The sequence below is a fragment of the Macrobrachium rosenbergii genome, chromosome 36 (assembly GCF_040412425.1).
Source record: "Macrobrachium rosenbergii isolate ZJJX-2024 chromosome 36, ASM4041242v1, whole genome shotgun sequence".
NCBI classification, from domain to species: domain Eukaryota; kingdom Metazoa; phylum Arthropoda; class Malacostraca; order Decapoda; family Palaemonidae; genus Macrobrachium; species Macrobrachium rosenbergii.
Window position 1 is genome coordinate 5,857,126 of NC_089776.1, and position 15,175 is coordinate 5,872,300.

Consider the following 15,175-nt stretch of genomic DNA (forward strand, 5'->3'; position numbering starts at 1 on the left):
GATGAACGAATTGGGTGTTAACCATTTACATGAGTCATAGGCCTAGGCCGGACAAAAACTCGATAAGGCAGAACTTTGCTTTACTTCAGTTGCCACGCTGCCTGATTCCCACCAGTCGTCGACTGGGACAGGTTCCTCATACATAGACAAACCTTCCCCATAATGCCAGGTCCTGACCTAACCAGATTTTATCTACCAAACCTAGACTAACTTGGGGCAACGTGCCCTGACCTTCCCGGGAAGCCCCCCCTGGAACCCCCAAAAAGGCTGTAACCCGTCCCGGTCGGCGTCTGGCGAGAATCAGGCCGCACAACTAAAATAGTTTTACCCTAGTTAAATATAGGCATACGGAGTGGGGGCTCACGAATTACTTGGGCAGGGGGTAGAACTAAGCAAGAGCTCCACATCGGGCATTACTTTGGAAATTGATTTGGTAATTCTGAGTATTAGCTCCGCGCCTGTTTTTACCTTGGAAACTGGTTTTTTCCCCACTTTTACGGCTTCTGATAACGGAGGCGAGTTTGTTTGTTGGCGGCCAAGTGTCATTTGTCCCCTAACTTGGAGCGCCTACAGTTTAGGTCGGCAAGGCTGTCGTCTGCCAGTTTTCTAGTCGGGACCCAGGTTCCGACTAGGAAACTGGCAGACAAATACAAACAAGATGGCAGCGGCTCGGAAGCCATTGTATATATACCAGCATTTTCATAACAAACAGACCTAACCTTTCCCATAGTGCCAGGTCCTGACCTAACCAGAAGTCACATAACCTAACCTAACACAGGACAGCGTGCCCTAACCTGGCCAGGGGGGCTTTGCCCCCCCTGGACCCCCCCCAGTAAAGCCAGCTAACACAATTCGTGCAAAATGCAAGATTGTGAGCTAACCAGAACGAACCGACCTAACCTTAAACAAGACGGTGTGCCCTGACCTGGTCGGGGGGGGGAGGCCTCCCCCCAAAAAAAGCCACTAAAATGTGTAACCATAAATTAATAATAAACTGCCTTACCTTAGTAGAAGTCGGAATCATCGGAAAATTCGGACGGTGGCTCGATTCTTCTTCACTTTTGGGCTGGGACTTCTGGTTTTAGCATGATCTGGACGACTGGAACAAGCGGAACAGGGACGGGTGTAATTGACGAATCCGTTTGTACGGCGACGTCTCGGGATTGTTGGGTTTCAGTGAAATTAGGCCGCATCTTGGTGGGTGTTGAGTCGGCTCGACTTAAAGGATATGTACGTTTAATTAATTCCAAAAAGGCTTTAAACGGGCAATCAACATTTGATAGGTAGCATTTCTTAATACAATACATAGAGAAATACGAATCATACAAATTTTTTACTGTACCGCTTTTAGGCAAAACATTACCCTTCAACACCCGCCAAGTAGATTCTATTGTGTTTGTGTGTATGCTTCTGTCTGCTGGATCAACAAAGTGTAATGAGTGGTTAATGTTACGGTGTGTTTTGAAATGTTGGCTTAAAGTGTGGTATGATTTCAAGAGTCTGAAATTACAATGGAGTCAGGGTGGATGTTTTCAATTAAAATTGGGATGAGTGTTTCTGCAGTTCTGTCGGCAACAACTTGAAAAAATGCGTCCTTTGTTTCCCAGTCAGTCCCGCCAAGTACCCAACAACTGTCGACACGTCTACCCTTGTGAAGTTTTCGCTTACCAAATTTGGATCCGTCAATTTCCACGACGTGTCCTGGCCCGCCGATTTTCCGGTTGTCCTGCAATAAAATGTCTATACAAACTTCCCGGCAGAAATTGTACCAGTCCACTATGGTGTTAGGTGACCCGATTTTCAGAGTCATCTGCGTATATTTCTGGGGAAGTTCGTGAATCCAGCCGTGAATGAGAATTAAAATGGTCCTAAATGAAAGGTGCGAACCGGAGAAGAACGAGCCACTCCTAGACTTAGCAGTGCTGTGCAATGACAAATGCTCTTTACTCGTATTTTTAATGAAAAGTGGCCAGATCAGTGATTTCAGTGGTGTTTGTGGCCACTGCAGTGGCGTGCGTTACAACACCACTGAAAACTGTCGCCACGTTTGATCAGTCCAACTGTTCCTTCTTTGCAGTGGCCACAAACACCACTGAAATCACTGATCTGGCCACTTTTCATTAAAAATACGAGTAAAGAGCATTTGTCATTGCACAGCACTGCTAAGTCTAGGATAGTCACTGGGTTTGTGGCAGCAAATTGCACGTGGGAGGGATGCGCAGACTGGACGGACGACATCTTGGTAAACTGGCAAGAGACTGGGTCATATCTTGGGGCACGCAGGTTGCGGGGTCGGGTCGCAGAACTACTTACCTTGGCGGAGTTATTGTAGCCCGGGCAGAAGGTGTTACGCGGCCTGGCAAACGAAACTGTAAACTACCCCCTAACTCTACATAACAGTAAAGGGGGACTGGGAATCCGGGTTCTGGGTGGGGGAAAACAGAGAAGTGGAGCGGACATGTTTACGTTATGGGGCGCTGGCAGGAGGGGAAAACGAGAGGGAGCCATACGCAAAAGGGAGGGAGCGGCTGAAAGGGTGGGGGGTAATGAGGCAGGGAGGGAGAAATTTCCTCATGTACCCCAAAAGCGGGGTTAAGTGGGGAGGGGACAAAGAAGGGGTGAGAGGAAGGTGGCTGACAAAAACGTGTGGGAACGAAAAGCGGGTCATCAACTGGGGGTGGGGAGGGGAGGGAACACTGCCTGCTAACAGAGACGGGGACAAAGATTATGGCTGACAAAAAACAAACTTCATCAACTTTACCAGAAGCGGTAAAAGTGGAGAAAAAACCAGTTCCCAAGGTAAAAACAAGAGCAGGAAGGCACTTAGCGCTGGCTGAAAGGAGCAACCTGGCAGGAAAAAATAATTTGCAGACAAAAAAAAAGTTGACACCATCAGAAATAGCTGGCCTTACCTTAGGGACCAAGAGGGTAGAGATCAGCCGCTGCTTTCAAAAGTGCGTGAGAAAACCAGGATTTCCAGAACAACAGTTGGTAAAAACTACACCTCTTCTGGCCCTTCTTCTGTGCTGTACCGTAGGTCCTGCCGCACCTAAATGCCCTCTTCTGCAGGTCGTGACGGCACTCCATCCTGCAGTGCGGACAAAAGCAGTGTTTTTAGCAGGCTGTGATCTTGGCAAAGCCTGTTAAGCATTCGTAATTGCACAAGTAATAGGCAGAAAAGTTGCGGTAACTGAGATAGCAGTTAGCGTAAGACACTGGGAGAGTGTGCCAGGTTATTGGCTCAGACGAATGCGACGTGGACGGAAGGGATTCAGCCACTGTACTGAACAAGGAAGCGCAAAATGTGTATGTTTTAAGGCGTAGGCCTGGGTAGCAGATAAGGGTTGTGGTGGGTGAAGGGGAGGTGGGATGTGGGGGGTTTTGACACAATTGGGTGTTTGGGGGAAGGGTTTACGTGAGGGGCTTGGGGGGGAAGGGGGAAACTTACGCGGCAGTAACAGGAATGGTTTCATTGAAAAGCTTCGCGTTGGTTATGACAGTAAGCAAAGAAACCAAAACTGGGTGAGAAAAATGTGGCTGGGCAAAATTTTTTTTTTTTTGGGTACAGATACGCTTTCGCCGTGTTTAGTACTGGGCTGGCGGGTTAAATTCATTTCGCCGTGTTTAGTAATGGGTTCGGGGAAATGGAATCCCGGTGGTTATGAGAATGAAGCAGGGAAATGATACTGCCGTGTGAAAAATGTGTGTAGGGAAAGTGTTTGTTCCGACACAATATACAAACCCTCGGTCCTTTACATTAGGATTACTTTCAGGCGTAGGCTGCAAACGGCTGTTGAACTTCAAACAAGGTGGTTATGCAGTTAACTACTGTCCGGGAGGCGGGAGTACTGCCTGCCCGGATGTAAACATTCCAATTTGCTTTCGGCCGTTGTAGCGCACGGACGTTGTTCTTCGCCACTCTCTGCCAGACAGCTTTCTTTCTTCATAATTTGGTGGGAAATCTTACCTTTTTTGTTATGGATAAATCAACCAAGCCTTCCTATCCCCAGCCTGTATGTCCTGGGGTGGGAGGGAAAAAATGTAACTCTTTTCAGTCTAGAGTTGACGTGGACCCACACGCCCTCTGTGCATCTTGCAGGGGACGTGTGTGTTCACACAACGACCCTTGTAGTGAGTGTTGCTCTTGGTCCCCCGAGCAATGGAGGAAGTTCGAGGGGAGGAGACGTTACCGTCGTAAGCCTACCAAGGAGTCATCCGAGGGAAACGCCCCGACGACTCCAGTGGTGGCGAATGTGTCGGGCTCATTTCTCCCTCCCGGCAAGCTTCCCCTGCTTGCTACCTCTCCCTCAGGTGAGGATTCCCCCTCCCCTTCCTCTTTTGTTTCATCGTTTGTGGAATGGCGCGGGGGAGAGTTGGACCGGGACATCCTCTCAGAGGTCTCTTCCCGTTCTGGAGGGGAGTTTTTTCCTCCAGAGCGGGTGGAGGCTTCCCATACTAACCCGACTCTTGCTTCAGGTCTCGGGCTGGATAGCCAGGCTTCGAACCCAACCCCAACCTGGCTACACCTGGGCCTACTGGGTACGTCACTGGAGGGATTGGCTCCACTGTCCTCCGCTCCATTTACCACTCACTCGGCAACGACAGCCACTACTACGACTGTCACCATGTCCAGGTTTGTGCAGCTCCCGGTGTCGGTAGCCTCACACCTCGACACCCAGGTTTCGGCTTCCCCTGCGTTGCAACATGCTGTACCGCTGTCGCCTGGCTTCCTGGCCCCGTTCACGCGAGCTGGTCCCTCCTACATGGTGACGTCATCCTACCCGTATGTGACTGTCGTTGCCCCCGTTGCTGACCCTGGCTTGTCTACAACCACAGTTCCTCACCTTACGTTCCAGCCCGGCCCTTCATCTGTTCCTTTCCCCATCCCATCGACCCTGGTGCGGCCTGACATGACTATCCATGCGGGAGGGGCGGTGCCTGCATTCCCGGCCCTGCCCCCTTTTTTGTTCCTGGCTGACACGCGGTTGCTTCCACCCAGGCAAATGGTGGCTCAAGCTCCGTGGTCTCTGCCCGGAATGTACCTTCTGCTGCAGCCCCTCCTGCTGTTCCTGAGTCTTCGTCCACGCCCTCCTGGCTTGGGGATCTGACAGCGTTCCTGAAGCAGATGGTGAAGAAGAAGAAGAAGAGGAGGTCTAGGAAGGTGTCGTCATCTTCATCTTTGTCTTCATTATCATCGTCGTCTTCGTCTGCTGCCTCTCCTGCTTCTCCTTCCGAGGCTTCGCAACCAAAGAAGAAGAAGCCTGCCTCTCCCCCCCCCCCAAGAAACCTCGCACCGAGGCTTCTAAGGGTCTGCTTCCTTCCACAGGGGAGGCAGTGGGATCTCTCGTCGGCTCTTCCTGATCCTCGGATCAGGGAACCGCTGCCCTGGCCTCCGGGTCAGTGGCATCGGGAGCCAAGGGCGTGCAGACCAAGTCCTGTACTCCCCCCGCTGTGCCTAAGAAACTTCCTGCTTTGAAGGCCAGCGAGCCCGCGTCGGACACTCGTTCACGAGTTGCTCCGAGTACCTGGGTCCCCAAGGAGACCCGGGTACCCCAGTCTGATACGGGAGAAACTTCTCGCTGTACAGACCAGGGCGTGGGGCGAGAGAAAGAGCCCGGGCATGCAGGTGCTCCGGCTCTTCCTTGCTTCACCTGGGCTAAAGCAGTCTCCTCGACCCGGGAGCTCGTCATCACCGCGGGTTGGTGACCGCTCTCGGCCCACTGCCTCTGCTGGTTCTGGCAGTAAAGCCAGTGAGAGCACTCGATCTTCCTCGCCTGTCCCCTCCGCCCCTTCGGTTTCTTCCAGGGGGTGCGAGTCGGAGAGGATGAACTCTGGGGAGTGTTCTCCTCAGAGTTCTACTGCGTGGGGGTACGAACCTGGCTCGGTCCTCGGCTCGACCAGGTCTTACGTCCGCGTGGCTCAGGAAGGTTCACGCGGGTCTGCTGAGGTTCTCCCTCCTGCGGGGAGAGTAGTACAGGAGGACCGCACTCAGGGGGGACTCAAGGGTCCTCTGCCCCGGGATGCGGACACCCCCGAAATACAGAGGACTTTTGCGGAGGTTATCGCGCTGATTCGTCAGCACAATGACCTCGGGGAAGGGACCACGGCCTTGTCTGTGGATCGTCCGTCGCGCCTCGAATCCTTCTGGGGACCCAAGAAGGAACCCAAGGCTTCGGTGGGGCTGCCATGGTCCACTCTTGCCAAGGGGGTACTTGACCAGGTGAATGGTCTTGTGTCTGGGCAAGACAGTTCACTTCGTTCGAGCTGCTCAGACAAGCTTCTTCCTCCTCCTCTGCCTCGACAGAAGCGCTTCTACACCCCAGTTGAAGGGGCGTTACTGACTAGGCAGGTTGACCCAGACCTGACTCGTCTGGATCCGGGTCTGACGTTGCAGCAATTGACTGCAGAGAGTATCTCCCTCTCTCAGCAAGAAGCTGCAACCCTGGAAGCCACCGCCATGGCGGCCTTCCAAGCAGTTTCCTGGCTCGATCTGTGGTCCTTCACAGTATCGAAGGTAGCTGCTTCCTCAGGCGCTATTGTACCTGGGGAGGACTCCGCCTTTGGGAGACTGTGCCAGTCTGGGGGTAGGGCTATCTCCTACCTCGCCCACCAGACTGTGAACCTGTGGGCGAACCTGGTGCTAAAGCGAAGGGATGCCGTTCTCTCTCGCTTCGCCAGGTCTGTAGGTCCCGAGTCAGCTATTGCCCTGCGGAATGGACCTTTGCTGGGTTCCTCCTCTCTCTTCCCCAGAGAGCTGGTGGATGCCGCAGTAGACAAGTGCCGTGCCGATGACAGCGACCAGCTTGTCCACCAGGCAGTGGACAAGACCTCCGGGTCTTCGCATTCCACTGCAGCCAGGTCTTCGGGCCAGGCTGGCACTTCCTCGGCCCCTAAGAAGTCCCAGTCTTCGAAGGGGTCCCAAGGAAACACCCAGCCTTCTTCTTCCTCGAGAAGTGGGGGTCCCTCCCGCCCTTTTCAGCCCACTTTCCAAGCCGGTAAAGGGGGCAAGGGTAAGATGAAGAAGGGGAAACGCTAGGGGCGGCGTTCCCGCCCAACAGCTGCCCAAGGGGGGGGGGTTGCCTGTCGAGCCATTGGGCAACTTGGCAGCGACTTGGAGCCGAGACCTGGATAGTGGATGTCCTTCAGGAGGGATATCTACTACTCTTTGAGTCTCGGCCTCCCCTCACCTACTCTCCGGTCCATCTCCAGACTTATGTTCCGGGATCATCGAAGGACACTGCACTACAGCAAGAAGTGCAAGCGATGCTGAGCAAGGGTGCTGTAGAAGTCATGTCGGACCAGTCTCCAGGCTTTTACAGCCGTGTATTTCTCGTAGAGACAGCCTCAGGGGGATGGAGACTGGTCATAGACCTCTCTCCCTTGAACCATTTCGTTCGCCAGACTCAGTTCACAATGGAAATAGCGCAAACCGTGCTGGCCTCCATCAGGGAGAACGACTTCATGCTTACGGTGGACCTGAAGGATGCGTATTTCCAAATACCCATTCATCCGTCCTCTCGCAAGTACCTTCGCTTTGTCCTCGGGGAGTCGGTCTTCCAATTCAGGGCACTTTGTTTCGGGCTCTCGACCACTCCCCAGGTGTTCACAAGAGTCTTCTCCCTCGTGTCAGCTTGGGCCCACTCGCACGGGATATGTCTTCTGAGGTATCTCGACGACTGGCTAGTCCTGGCGAGCTCTCGCTCGCAGTTGCTACAGGACAGGGATCGGCTCTTCAAGTTTTGCCAGGATCTAGAGATCGTGGTAAATCTGGAGAAGTCAGATCTCACCCCCAAGCAGAGGATAAAGTACCTGGGCATGCTGATAGGTATGGTGGCAGCGAAAGTCTTTCCCTCGGACTCTCGTATCAGCAAGTTCAGGCAGGCAGCACAGCTGTTCCTGTCACGGCAGGAGCAGCCAGCTCGGCAATGGCAAGTCGTCATCGGTCACCTGTCGTCTTTGGAGAAGCTAGTACCTCATGGGCGTCTTCACCTGCGGTCTCTCCAGTGGAGACTAAAGGAGCATTGGTCCCAGTCCCAAGACCTCCAGTCCTTCCTCATCCCTCTTTCCGAGGAGGTGAGGAAGGACCTTCGCTGGTGGTCAGACGACAGGAACCTCTTGATAGGAGTATCCCTGCATACTCCCCCTCCGGACATGCTTCTGTTTTCAGACACATCGACCGAGGGATGGGGCACACACCTGGAGGAGTTGCTGACTTCGGGAGTGTGGCACCGAGACGACGAGCACCTTCACATCAACATCCTGGAACTCAAGGCAGCCTTCCTGGCCCTCCAAGAGTTCCGGGATCGAGTGATGGGACACTCCGTGGTACTGATGAGCGACAATACCATGGTAGTGGCATATCGTCAACAAGCAGGGGAGACTGGTGTCCCAACAGCTTCATCAATTGACGATGCAGGTGCACGAGTGGGCTGTGGCTCACTCGGTAGAGCTGTCAGCCAGGTACATTCCAGGCAAGAGGAATGTCATGGCAAACAAGCTCAGCTGCCAGAGCCAGGTGGTAGGGACCGAATGGTCCCTCCATCAGGAAGTAGCGGAAAGGCTGTTCGACCTATGGGGGCATCCAGCCATCGATCTGTTCGCCACCCGGCACAACAGAAAGCTCCAGGTCTTCTGTTCTGTCATGCCGGACCCATGGGCCGCTGCGGAGGACGCGTTCCAACACCTGTGGGACAATCTCGACGCATACGCCTTTCCCCCGTTCTGTCTGATTCGCCGAGTGATCAGCCGAGTGATGATCACCCCGAATCTCAGAATGACTCTGGTGGCACCCAAATGGCCCCAGGCCGTTTGGTACCCAGACCTGCTAGCTCTCCTCTCCGAGGCCCCAAGAGAGATTTCCCCCCTGGCCCAACCTCCTGCGTCAACCTCACGCAGAGTGGTTCCACCTGGCAGTGCATTCCCTGTGTCTTCACGGCTGGAGGTTATCCACCATCTCTTGCAAGCGAGAGGCTTTTCGCGCCGCGCTGCAACAGAGATGGCAGGATACCTCAGAAGATCCTCCGCAGCGGTATACCAGGGAAAGTGGTCCGTCTTCTGTGGCTGGTGTCGTTGAAGGGGTATCTCGCTGGTCGGAGCTACTGTTCAGCAGGTCGCGGACTTCCTCGTCTTCCTTCGCTGAGAGAAGCTTCTCTCCGTTTCAGCTGTGAAAGGCTACCGCACCACACTTGGCCTAGTCTTATGGCTGAAAGGAGTAGACATCTCCTCCTCCTTCGAGATTTCCCTACTCATGAGAAGCTTCGAACAGTCTTGCCCACCCAGGGATCTCAGGTCCCCTGCTTGGGATGTGACTCTCGTCCTAAGGAGCCTGACTCGTGCACCGTACGAGCCTTTACGAGAGTCGTCAGACAGGGATCTGACCCTCAAGACCGTCTTCTTGCTAGCCTTGGCATCGGCGAAGAGAGTTGGCGAGCTTCACGGACTTTCCTTTGATGTTAAACACTCAAGGGGATGGGAATCAGTTACGCTCGATTTTGTCCCAGATTTCATAGCGAAGACTCAGAACCCTTCGGTCCCGGACGCACGGTTCGAGTCCTTCACGATCCCCTCCCTAGAGGACTTTGTAGGTAATGAACCAGACGAGATGCTACTGTGTCCTGTTAGAGTGCTGCAGCGCTATCTGAAGAGAACTCGGCGCCTCAGGCCTGAGTGTCGACGACTCTTCGTTAGCACTGGCTCGACCAAGAAAGAAGTGTCCAAGAACACTATCTCTTTTTGGCTTTGTGAGATGATACGGAGAGCGTACTCTGCTGCAGGAGAAGACGACACCGGTACGCTTCATCCAAGAGCTCACGAGGTCTGCAGCACTGGTCCGTCCCTCGCATTCTGGAAGAATATGTCGGTGTCACAGGTGCTGAAGGCGGGGGTGTGGTCCCAGCAGACTACCTTCACCTCCTTCTACCTCCGGGATGTTGCACACAAGTCCTTGGACACTTTTTCCTTGGGTCCTGTGGTGGCTGCTCAACAAGTTGTGTAGCTTATCCAGCTCCTCTAACAGGACAGGTTGCAACTCGCCTAAGTTGTACGGTTGTGATTGGGAGATTGAATGTTGAGTGACTGGCCTCTCTTCTTTCTCCCCATCCTGGCTCTCTTCCCACGGGCAGGGAGCGGACGTGCCGTTACAAGCTGGATCTGGCGATCGAGGCAGGTAAGCACATAACGGCAGCTCCCGTTCTATTTCCATTCAGGTTAATAGAAGCAACCCCACTCCTTCCTCTTGCAAGGGGAGGAAGAAGACCATGACTGTAAGACAAACCCAATGCTTGTATTTGCCTCATTGTCATCCGACATCAAATTCTTCCTAGCCTACTTTGCATGAACTGATGTCTCTTCTTTCATGCAAAGGGACCCAGAAGTCTGACTGATCCTGCGTTTCTTACAACCCGATCTTTTGTCAGAGGCAGTTTTTCCCTTCCTCGCTCTCACGACCAGAAAGGGAAGACAAGGTGGTGAACTCCAGTCAGTTCAGAGAGACTTTATCAGATTCCTCCCTCCAATCAGTAAGTCTCCTAATGTAAAGGACCGAAGGTTTGTATATTGTGTTGGAACAAATAACAAATTTTAAAAGTAAATTGTATTTTTCCTAACTATACAAACCCGAGGTCCTTTACACTTTATGCCCACCTCATGCCACCCCTCAATCTGATACCTGGGCCGAAAGGCAAATTGGAATGTTTACATCCGGGCAGGCAGTACTCCCGCCTCCCGGACAGTAGTTAACTGCCTAACCACCTTGTTTGAAGTTCAACGGCTGTTTCCCTAATGTAAAGGACCTCGGGTTTGTATAGTTAGGAAAAATACAATTTACTTTTAAAAACTGTTATTTTTTTGGGGTACAGATACACTTTCACTGAGTTTTTATTACTAGGCTGGCGGGGCAAATGCATTTTGCCATGTTTAGTAGTAGGCTAGGGGGATATAATCTCCCTGCGCCGTGTTCAGTACTGGTCCGGGCGGGCACCTGTGTTGCAACAAGTGCGAGTAAGTGCAACCAAGAACGTTGAAACTTTCAAGAATAAACTCAAAAATGTATATGTGTTTTCTTCTTTGCTGTGTTAACTTATAGTTTGGGAGGATTGCATGCAGGGTGTGTTAGTTTCATGTATAGGGAACACACGTTAACAAGTTATTACATTTGCCAGACTGGATATGAACTGTTCAAAACAGGCGTACCTGTGCCCTGTCATGTGCAGGACGCGTATGTGAACCCCGGAAACCGGACACAGCCCCCCCAAGTAGGGGGGCATATTAGCAACTTTGGGAGTTAACGTTTAGCAGGTTCTTCTCAGCGGGGGGATAACAGCGCAAAGTGATTGGTTAGATAAGTGTCTGGGGGGTTTAGCCTTCCATTCTCCGAGTTTCCTCAGTAAGGGAGTGAGGGATGAACCAATGGCTCCCCAATAAATGTTTGGGAAGACAGTAGTAATGGAAGAGGTTGCCTTTGTGTCGGCTCATTTAATGTTCTTGTTTTTTCTCTGTTTATTTAGCGGTTTCTCATATCTGCGGTGCCATAAAAAATGGATTTTGACAAAGGAAAAATCTATTTCTGGAGAGGGGCCCATGTCAGCCGGTGAAAAAGTCCATTCAGCACTTATTTCTAGGTAATTCCGTTGCTAGATACCAGAGAAAGCTAAATGAAATGCTGGAGTTACTACCCCCAGAGCGAGCTCCACCAGATGGAGTCGTGTATGGAAAAGGGTGAACTACAAAAACACGGAACCTTATCCTATAGAGATTCCCAATGTCAAAAGTCCCAATGAGAGAGGTGCCGATCACAAGCCCATGCACTACTCGCGGACTGTATACAAGGCAACACTAGTCGCATTCCATGTTAGCACCCACCCCCACTAGAATGATGTTTACCATGGGAGGGAGAGAATGAAAAACAGGGTGGGTCACGGGTGACACAGGCCCCTCTCCAGAAATAGATTTTTCCTTTGTCAAAATCCTTTTTCTGGATCGGGGTCCCGTGTCAGCCGGTGAAAAATAACAGAGAAATAAACATCATTCTTATGCTATTAAAGACTTAAATAGAGACGTTGACAACTAGGAGAATTCTACCCTGAACATTAGTAAGGTCCTCTAAATTCATGTAATGAAAATAATGTAAGTGGTCACCGTCTAAGATCATGAGCTTAGAATTGAACCTGAATAGGCTTGTATTAAGAAAATACTTTCTGCCTAGTAGCAGACCCAATGACAGTACCCCCCCCCCCTTTTTTAAAAGAGAGGATCTGACAAAATTGCGAGGTCCTGTCTAAAAAAGCCTGTAAGGAGAAAACTGGGCACAGAAACAGACCTTGTAAAAGGGAGTACTTTCCAAGGTGACCACCGAAAATGAGGACCTTCAATTGTAGATAGAAAGTTAGGGTGAGGAATTGCAACACTACCCCTGATGAGGGGAAACCAAAATGATTGGTTCCGCTAGACAGGGCAGACAGTACAGGAAAACTAACACCAGAAGCTAAGCTGATTAAAAATTTTGGGTCTTCCCCAACAAGGAAAGGTAAGAACAAGATGATTGTTGGTTACCGAAGCTAACTCGATACATTACTCAAAGACCAGGAAACCGAATGTGGACGGAGTACTGGTCTTAGACGAACACAGACCTTAGGGATGAAAGTTAAGAGCCTGTGAGTCTGGTTCCAACAAAACTCTTTCCTCGGGGCCAATGCAGCCGCATCATTACTGTAGCTTCGAAAACTATGTGAAGAGTGCTAGTTACTTAACTGCAGCACCATACTGCAGTAGAGTAGGATCCCTTGACTGATTTTAGGAAAACAGTAATAACAGGACCAATATCAGTTTCCTTCTAAACTGTAAGATTCACAAAGACCACAAAGCCAGGGCAACAGAACTTTGAGGGGGTTGACGCAGGCTGAGTTTATACCAGACGTGACAGCTTGATAGTTTGTGGCTGAATTGGGTTGCAAACAGACCTACTTCCAGGTTCTCATGCCTCATCGCCTACCCCACCCATAACCCCACTTTCCCTAGGGGTCCCCTAAATTGTAGGGTAGAAACGAGCAGGTGAGCCGTTACATAGCCAAATAACACTGTCCTGGGGTTATACCCCACCCATAACCCCGCATTCCCATCGGGTCCCCTAGCTTGTTGGTTGAGAGGGAAATACCCTGGGGACACGTCCCCAGGGTATTTCCCATCCATAACCCCACTTTCCCATTGGGTCCCCTACCTTGCTGGATGAACTTTAGGGGTTAATTACAGGTTAATTACATTCATCCGACAAAAATTAAAGATAAGTCCATAATTGGCAGCACAAAAATGTAGAAAAAGTCAAGTTAGCAGGCCGTCGCCGCCGCGGATCTACTACTTAGTTCTGCCATTGATTTTTCCTATACTATTTTGGGTAATTTTTCAGAAGACTCCAGCCTCCCATTTCAAAAGATGCCAGTTATCCATTTTTGCATGAAAAACCATTTTGGGTTTTACATGCAAAAATGGCTAGGAAATGATAGGGCACTAAAAGAACGTAATACTGTAATGCCAACCTATCGTAACCTAGGGGTGTTTGCTGGTTTCGTTTTTGCTGTATTAGCTATAGAGGGGGATGGGGGGCCGGTATTATCATACCTTTTAAGACGTAACTTGATTAATTATTTTTCTCTGTTATTAAGCATTTGCAAAGGTTGTGTATTGAGAAGAATTTTTTTGTTTTGATGTGTTTTACCCAAGAAAAATATAAATTATAAAGTGGGAGGTGGCTGGAATCTTCCAAAAAATAACCGTATTCTGGTTGCTTATTAAGAATTTACCGTTATTTTTTTGTTGGTCCATTGTAATCAAGTTAATCTGTAATTAACCTCAGAAGTTTTACGTTGGGCATCCTGGAATGCTATTATGCATGTGCAGTGTTTTAGGGGAGCTTTTGGTAGAAAGTGGAGATTCCTTCACCCGGGGTGGTTCAGAGGGCGGAGCTCCCCAACTAAGTAACATGCCCTGCTAGGTTAGGTTAGGTTTAGGTACGTTAGGTTAGTATAGTTCCTGGTAGAACTAAAGTATTAGCTCCACGTCGGGTATTACCTTGGAAATTGACTTTTTCTTTAGTATTTTGGTTGCTTATCAAAAATTTACTGTAATTAACTTGTAATTAACCGCAGAACTGCACAGTGTTATAGGGGAACTTTGGTAAAGAGTTGAGTTTCCTTCACCAGGGGGTAACACGGCCCACTAGGTCGGGTTAGGTTAGGGTACGTTAGGTTAGTATGGTTCCTTTTATAATAGATTTCCTTAGCCAATCCCTTCGTGAACATATGGCTCCCTAATGTCTCTCATATTCGGGGAACTGTTCCATACAGTCCATGCGGAGCTAATACTTGGAAATACTTAGCTCCTTTAATAATAGGTTTGATATTTCTAAGTGTTAACTCTGCATGTACTTTTACCTTGGAAACTGATTTTTCCTATATTTTTAGTGCTGCTGTGATGAAGTTGCTTTATTTTGTTGGTCAACTACTATTCACCTCTCACCTCTAACCAACATGGTTGGGGACTGTGAATTTGGGGTTTTAGGTGGGGGAGAACACTCACAAACAAAGTGGACATGTATTTGTTATGGAACTGTACGACGAATGCCTAAACCATGGAAATGTTCAACGAATGCTTAAACCGTTAGGGAAGGGGAGTAACAAGGCTGAAGGCTGGGGTAGGACAGAGCCTCTTGCATCCACAAAATGCAAGGGAAGGTAAGGAATGAAAACGGGGATAGGTAGAGGGTTACACACGTGCGCAAACCGTTAGGGAGACATTTGTTCTAACAGACATCAAGTGAGGGAAGGTGATGAAAAAGTAGGGGTGGGTGGGTAGGTAGGAATTCATTAGGAAAAGAGGAAAGATCGTCAGGCAATGAGTAGAGGTAGAGAGAATAACAGATCAACAATGAATAAAACGTCATCTCCATTAACAGCTACACTAAAAGTATAGGAAAAATCAATTGTTCCTACACGATATACAAACCATCAGTCCTTTACATTAGGAATTACTTATGGCTAAGATGGAAACAGCCGCTTAACTCTTGAACAAAGTGGTTAGCCAGTAACCACCGACAGGTAGGCAGGAATACAGTAAAACCCCGTATTCACGTTCTCATGATTTGCAGACTCACGTATTCACAGGTTTCTCTGTGGAACGTATCTAC

General features: G+C 50.1%; 1 protein-coding gene across 1 annotated transcript in view; it reads left to right on the top strand.

Moving 5' to 3' along the window:
- LOC136856568 (uncharacterized) overlaps positions 1 to 15,175 on the top strand; it is a 121,832-nt gene that overhangs the window by 204 nt on the left and 106,453 nt on the right. The gene's annotated exons all lie outside the window — the stretch shown is intronic.